Source organism: Lycium ferocissimum, chromosome 8, assembly GCF_029784015.1.
Source record: "Lycium ferocissimum isolate CSIRO_LF1 chromosome 8, AGI_CSIRO_Lferr_CH_V1, whole genome shotgun sequence".
In the NCBI taxonomy this organism is placed as follows: Eukaryota; Viridiplantae; Streptophyta; class Magnoliopsida; order Solanales; family Solanaceae; genus Lycium; species Lycium ferocissimum.
The window spans coordinates 44353778-44361935 of NC_081349.1; positions in this window are offsets into that span (position 1 = coordinate 44353778).

The following is an 8158-nucleotide window of genomic DNA, read 5'->3' on the forward strand; positions in this document are numbered from 1 at the left end:
GGAATCATACGTACATATCACAAACTTATCATTATTATTCATCTCATAGGCATATTACGACTTTATCATAACTTAGTAACATTATATATATATACCATCAAACATACATTGGGACTTATAGGCAACTATAGCTATGTCGGGGTGACATGAGATCGTGAACCCCCGATTACGTTATGGAGTGTTCATAAACGTTATATCTCACCTTGGGGGAACTAACGTTTTAAGGTGAGTGTACATAAGAAAAGAATCAATGGAACCCTACTTAGAATCATTGACTTCATGGGCATCATTCTCACTTTAGGACTCTTTAGACTTAACTCATCATCATCAATTATCATGCCCGTGCCTTATATCTCTTCTTTATCTTATACATGTGTAGCTCCTTATAGTCATAGACCCATCGTCATTACTATCGTGCTCATAATATATCTCTTATCTTTATCTCGTATGGCTATTCATGAACGTAGGCTCTTAGTTCTTCGGAATGTAGGAAATTCATGGAGGAGGAGGAAAATCATGCCTTGAAAGGAAGAGACTACATCATAAGATGGGTCTAGCAACGATGAATAATATCAAGGAATCGTATGAAGGTCATTAGCTTGGTATAAACATTAGATCATAAGTTTTAGGATCTCTCGACTTGGGCTCATTATTGTAGTTATAACATACCTCTTAACTTTATCTCATGAGAGCTCTCTTTAACGTAGACTCATCATTTCCGATACACACATATATGTAGAGAAGTCATAGAAGGATAGGAAGATTCATACCATAGAGTCATGCCTTAGAAATAAAGGACTAGCCTCACATACCTCTTAGCTTTAACAATTCTATCGTTTGATTGCTCTTCTTCAACGCTCACGTTTCTACCTTCAAGAGAGTTTGTATCGACATTAGCTAAACAATTATAAGAACGTGCTTACTAAAGCTAGAGAAAATTGGGCAGAATTTCCTTTGTTTATACGACCCCCTCCAAATTTCATATCAACTCCCAAACATTTATAACAACCATCACAATATCATTGAACAACAATCATCATTCATTTATATTATCCACATTGACAAATTTCACTTCAATTCCTCCATAATCATGACCATAGTTCACGATCGCATTCTTTCACATATAATACTCATTCCATGTTCTAAATGTCATTCATAACATATTTATAATCTCAACATATCAATATCCACAACTCAATCTAAACCTCTACTCAACAATGACACTATTGTCACATTTATGACCCATTTCCTATATTCTACTATAATCCAAGTGTTTCAACTTTTCAACACTTCAAACAACATGAAAAGACCATAAAACTTACCTTAGATATTGTAGGAACAAGCCTTGAGTGGCAATACTCCTTTTGCACCAAAACCCTAGTTCACTTCCAATGGGATTTCTTGACTTGAATGATCTTTGATGAGTTCCTTACACTTGATTCACTTGGTTTGATGATAAGAACCTTTGATTTCCTTGATTCTTGTTCATGAAATGTATGGAATGTTCTAGAGACTTTAGAGAGAAGTGGGGAAGTGTTAGAATGAAATAATGAAGTTGGGATCACATTTAAAGACTTGGAAGAGTTCAGCCCGTCGGGACTTCCACGGACTCTTCCACGGTCCGTGGAACATTGTGTTGGCCGTGGTTCTGGTCGTGGTTCACGACCAGCCAATCATCATTCTGCCATTTAAATGACTTCCACGGACCCTTCCCCGTCCGTGGAACATTAAATGGTCCACAACATGGTCGTGAAACCCACGGTTTCACCGAAGTGGTTCCAATCGTCTCGTTTGATCTCAAATCCTTATGGAACCTTCTTAACACTTGTTTATCTTTCCATTAACAACCTAAGGGATGTTATAACTCTTCCTCAAAGCATCATTAAAACATCATTAACTCGTTACTCACGAATCCTTTCCGATACTTATCGTATACATTGCCTTCTCTTGGCAACTTTCTCGTCTAACATCGAATGTCTTTAAAATCTTACTTAAGGTCGTCAAATGCTATTTCTTACTCATCGAAATACCATATACTTCACACTCTTCGTTAGTCTATTCTCTGTGTATCAACGGAATTGGTTTTAGACCAAAGACTTACAGCTTTACTGGTATTCTTCAGTTTCTGTTGAACCTGCCAAAAAATATTTCCATTAGATTGAGCTATCCAGTTGTTCTTAACCACCTCCTAAAAATCATCCAAATCAGCCCAAAAGTGTAAGAATCTAAAATATTTAATATGATTGTCTTGGTCATTTCCCACAGTGATGAGAAGTGGACAGTGATCTGAGCCGACCCTTGTCATATGTTGCACATTACAAATAGAGAAACAGTCATCCAATTTTTCATTGCATACCATTCCGTCCAACCTTTTCCATATTATTTCTTGTTCTTTTCTTTCATTACACTAAGTAAAACTACTACCAGAGTAACCAATGTCTCTAAGACCACAATCATGAAGACATTCCATGAAAGGTATACTTTTGCTTAATTTGTGTGGTTTGCCTCCCATTTTCTCTTCCATAGATAAGATAATGTTGAAATCCCCTGTGACAGCCCATGGAACATTGATAGTGGTTGAGAAAATTCTCATATATCTCCATAGGTCCTCCCTACCTGAGGCTTTTGTATAAAAAAAAAGAGATGAAGAAATGGTCCTCTTTGTATTGAACTTTGCATGTAACCATTTGATCTTCACTAGAGTAAATGGTACATTCAATGTTATGTTTCCAGAATACCCAAATCTTATTGCTGCAATTTGCATAACTCCCTTTCATACCTAGACAATTCATGTACATCTCAATTTTTGTCTCTTTGATGAAGGATTACTGGATGGCAACCAAGGATGTATCCTGGCTTGCAATAAAAAACTTTAGCCTCTTAGTGGAAGCATGAGACTTCATGCCCCTTATGTTCCAATTGAGTACTCTAATCATTAATGGAGTTCTTGGAGATTTTTGTGATATTCATCGTTTGTTTTTTGGTATTTGGTGGATCCACCTTAGCTTTTCCAGTGTTTTCCATTTTCTTGCCTTGAACCTGTTTCTGTAATTTATCCATTTGAATAGAAGATTCTGGTACATCCTTTTGGACTTTCTTCACAACGTTTATCACTTCCTCTTCTTGGTCATCTTCTTCATTTTCTTCTTCAGATGTGTCCCCTGATGAATCCTCTTCCTCTGAAGATGATGATGATATTTCAGCCCATTCATCTTGTAATTGCTCCCTCTCTTTATTAGTAGTTATCCTGTCTTTCCTAGGAGATCTGCCATCTTTATTAGCATCAGCGATGTGAGTTTTAGATTCTTCCATTAATTCGTCAAAGCTATTCTGGGTGATGGCTGTTGTTTGTTCATTGATAGTGCCCTTTTCTCTACTTCCTACTTTATTCCCAGATTTCTTTTTTGAATGTCTTATCGGAACCTCTTCCCATTTTCCTCCAAAGATGTCAACTTGTAGCTCATTGGAATCTTTGATCATTATCACACGTCTTTCCTTTTCTTCTCTATTTTCATTTTCGTTCTCGATGCATTTCTTGGTTTTCCTTTGAGGTTGTGTTTCCCCTCGGGAATCCCTCATCTTGTTTATTATTGATAGTCTCGCTTCATTCCGATTCTCTGAAGAATCTTTCTTCTCTTTGTCTGCTTCATTCTCTGATAAGTCTTTTTTTTTTTTTGGCAATAAACTGTGAATATTACCATCCCAACAAATGAAAGGAACATTACACCTATGAGAGCATCTATAGCATTGACCACCTTTTAAGAAGTCAACCACCGATAGACCTCTAGTTTAGCAACCTAGTTACAAAGGACTTGTATAAGAGAACTACATTTCCTACCTCTCTTTGTATCTCTAAATATATTTTGCCTTTCCTTAATCACACTTTGTATCTGTTGAACTACAAAATTCCTACGCACATTTTTCCCTTGGAAAATCGTGCTATTTCTTGCCATCCAAGTGTAGTAGATAACGACCATATACAGCTGCTACTATATCTTTCCTGAGTCGATTCTAGTGCTTAGACTTGATGATCTGCATATCTTCCCTAATTCCTCTTTGGTGAACTTTAACACCTATCCACCCCTATATTGAATCCCACACTCCTCTTATTCATGTACGATCTGAGAATAGATGATTTGCTGTCTCCATTGCCCCATCAACACACATAGCACACTGGTTCTCCTCATATCCCAGACCAATCTCCTGCATCCTTATTCTAGTAAGCAATCGACCTAACACTGCTAGCCATAGAATGAATCTGTGTTTTGGTATGGCAACTCGATTCCACACCAGTTCCGCAATGTCCTACCTTGGTGCTTCTCCTATCAACTAGATATACCCTTTAGTTACTGAATACTGCCTATTTGTAGTGAGTGAATATCGTGCATTTTCATACCTGGTGAGCATTTACATCTTGATTTTGTTTAGCCTTTTCCAATACCAAACCGAAAGAAGAGGAACATGATTCATGAAGTCGTCAGTGTTGTTCATATACACACCTTGCACCCATTTAACCCACAATATATCCTTCTTCTCCATTATGTGCCAGATTAGTTTCCCAACCGCTGCCATATTCCAGATTTTACACCCCTTAATGTTTAAACCCCCTTGGCGCTTAGGTCTACACAGCTTCTCCCACGCAACCAAAGCGATTTTCTTTTTCTCTGTTGTACTCCCCCAAAGAAACTCCCTACACTTCTTATCCACTTCTTTCAGGACACTTTGTGGCAATATGAACACCGATCCCCAGAAATTTTGAAGTGAAAATAAGACAGAATTTATGATTTGCAATTTACCTGCGTAGGAGAAATGCCTAGTGGATACAGCTCGAATCTTTTCTGTGATCTTTTGACATAATTGATTGCATTCCAATTTGTTCCATTTCTTTGGTGATAATGGTAAGCCCAAGTACCTTATAGGAACTGAGCCAACTACATATCCCGTAAGTTGTACTATTTCTTCTTTAGTGCCATCATCCACCCCAGCTACAAACAAACTGGACTTATCCACATTTGCTTCCAAACCTGTTACTGCAGAGAAATGCCTCAATGCTTCCATAATTCTTCTCACAGATGCTGTCTGGCCCTTGCAAAAAATCATCAAGTCATCTGCAAATACTAAGTGTGTCAACCCCTGTTGTTTGCACATCGGGTGGTATCTAAAGTCTGGCAATTTAGCCATTTTGGCCAAGACCCGTGATAGGTATTCCATGACCAACACAAATAGCAAGGGGGAAATAGGATCCCCCTGCCTCAAACCTCTTTTCCCCTCAAAATATCCAAAACTATCCCCATTCACCTTAATTAAGAATTTAGTAGTGGTCACACACATCATGATCAGGTGCCTGTGTTATATCCCGTATTTTTGTACATTGAAATATTTTTAAGCTAATCGAGATAAGTTTAAGGACAAGATTATTTTGGGATATGAGATAAAGACTTTTAATCCCCGATTTTAATTAGTGCACGAATTGCTTATAAATTTTAATTGGTATAGAAATATTAGTTGAGATTAGGGATTAATTAACCATGATTAGATTATTAAGTGGGGATTAGTGATAATTTAACATTAATTAAGTCATTAGTGGGCTAAGTGGACCCCACTATAGCATGGCCAAATCTGATTGGCCCATGCTATGAGTGGGGCACGTGTCCTCTCCATGGGCAGCATATATAACTTCTAATTGATGACTAATGGAATAGTTATTCATTCATTTCATCTTCAACATATTGTGAATTAGAGAGAGAGAGAGAGAGAGCCATGGCAACCGACGGCCATGGTCAGCAAGCTTTTGCTCACAAAAATTTGATACCAAAAATTAATTTTCTAAGGTATTCCAATCAATTGAAGGTGGTTAACAGCGTGGATTTGATCATTGGGACAGCAAGAACGTTTGTTATTTTAATCCACAACTTTCAGCAAATTAAGGAGCCAAGTTGGTTAAGGTAAGACTTAATTCTCTTCTACATGTTTTAGAGGTGGTTTGGACTTGTTATAATTTGGTAGATGTGAATTGGATATAAGGAATTGTGTATGTTGATGTTGAGGTGTTGTTTGGGCCGTGTAGGGGGCTGTTCTAATTAAAAATGGTGGATTAATTTTAATTAGTGTTGTAGTTGTTGTTGTCATGGATTATATGATGAAAGTGAAGGAAATTGATGGTTAAAGTTGAAGTTGTATTTATCTTGTGGGCTGTTTTAAGAACTTGTTGAATAATTGATGTTGTTGTCGTGTACGAATGATTAATGTGTTGTCGTGTGTTGCTGATATGATTCATAAATTGGGATAAAAGAAGCGTATAAGATATCGTATATGAAACGTATGTGGTTTGCTTGGTATGTTCTTAGGTGTTCGTAAGATTATCGGGCATTGTTATGTTAATTAGGGGTTGTTTTGGGGCGTGATGTTATTCTTGTTGAATTGGAGGATTAAGTATAGTTAAGACCTTGCATCGTGTTGTTGTAATGGTTGGACTGTTATAAGGTCGTTCCGATGAAATGTTATGACTATAGATTATTAAAGATAACTTGAATATGTCGTAGTCGTTAGGTTAATTATTATTGAATGTTGTAATGTATGGGCTGATTGGAATGTTATGCGGGCTGTTCGGAGTATTCTCGAATCTTGTCTTGGTTGGTCTTGATATAGTGCTTGAACGTGTGGTTATGGATGTTGGTTTGGTTGTTTTATAGTTGGCTTGAATATAGGGGAAATGCCGCCTAATTTTCTAGAAATGAGCTACTAACGTTGGAATACGTTTTGAACCTTCCCGTAGCTTAACCATAGTTCTTAACGTCTTAATATAGGTTGAGACACTTCGGGCAGCGTATACGTATTGTGTCACGGATAAGCGTTAAAGGTATGTAAAGCTATCCTATCTTTCATTTGGCATGATCTATATGAAATAAACCGATGACGAATGTATAAGCTCCTATTCTTACACTACTAAAAAACTGCTGAAAACCGACCAAAAATAATTGATATTTCCGACCTCACAAGGTCGGTTTCTGAAAAAATGCGACCACAAAACCGACCTCAAAAGTAGGTCTAGTATGGGCTGGTCGCAAACATTTAGCGACCTCATGAGGTCGGAAAAAAGCGACCACACCAGGTCGCTACATGATTCATCAAAAAAAAAAAGGAAAATTAACATACCGACCTCATGTGGTCGGAAAAAAACGACCACACCAGGTCGGTACATGATTCATCAAAAAAAAAAAAGGAAAATTAACATACCGACCTCATGTGGTCGGTATATTAAATTATTACTTTTTAAGTAAAAGCATTAACAACCACATGGGATACGTAAATTATATATTTTTTCATGTTACCGACCTCGTGTAGTCGGTATATTGAAAATTTTATTTATTTATTTTTATGTTACCGACCTCGTAGGTCGGTATATTAAATTATTATTTTTAAGTAAAAGCATTAACAACCACATGGAGTACGTAAATTATATTAGTTGTTGTATATTTTCAAGTTACCGACCTCATGTGGTCGATATATTGAAAATTTTATTTATTTATTTTTATGTTACCGACCACATGAGGTCGGTCACTATAAATGTATGAATAATGACAATCATGAACCGCGTGACCTCATGAAGTCGGGTTCTTTAAAATGTGGTTATTGATATGAACACAACCGACCTCGTGTGGTCGGTTTCGGAAAATGATATGAACACAACCGACCACGTGAGGTCGGTTTATTTAAAATACGGAAAATGAAATTAAAAAAACCGACCTCATGTAGGGTCAGTTTTCTACGAAAAAATTGGCGACGATACACTACTTTTGCGTACCGCCACTTTGTCAACAATGAAAATCGGTTCTATATTTAGCTAAAACCCGCTATACTAGTTTGCCAACAATCTAACAAGCACATATAATAACATGCTACAACCCGCACTACATCAAATTTAACTCGAAACTACTTCAAATTGAATCAAAATGTAATTCAACATTCACAACAAAACATTAAACTACTTCAACCTTTGCAAACATCCACAAAACATTCTAATAATCTACATTAACTTAGTCTACAACATCAAGCTACTTTAACATTCACAAACGTCCACCAAACACTTCCACATTTTTTACAATTCCACCAAAAAATTCATAAGTTAGTAATTAAGATACTTAAAATTCAACCATGT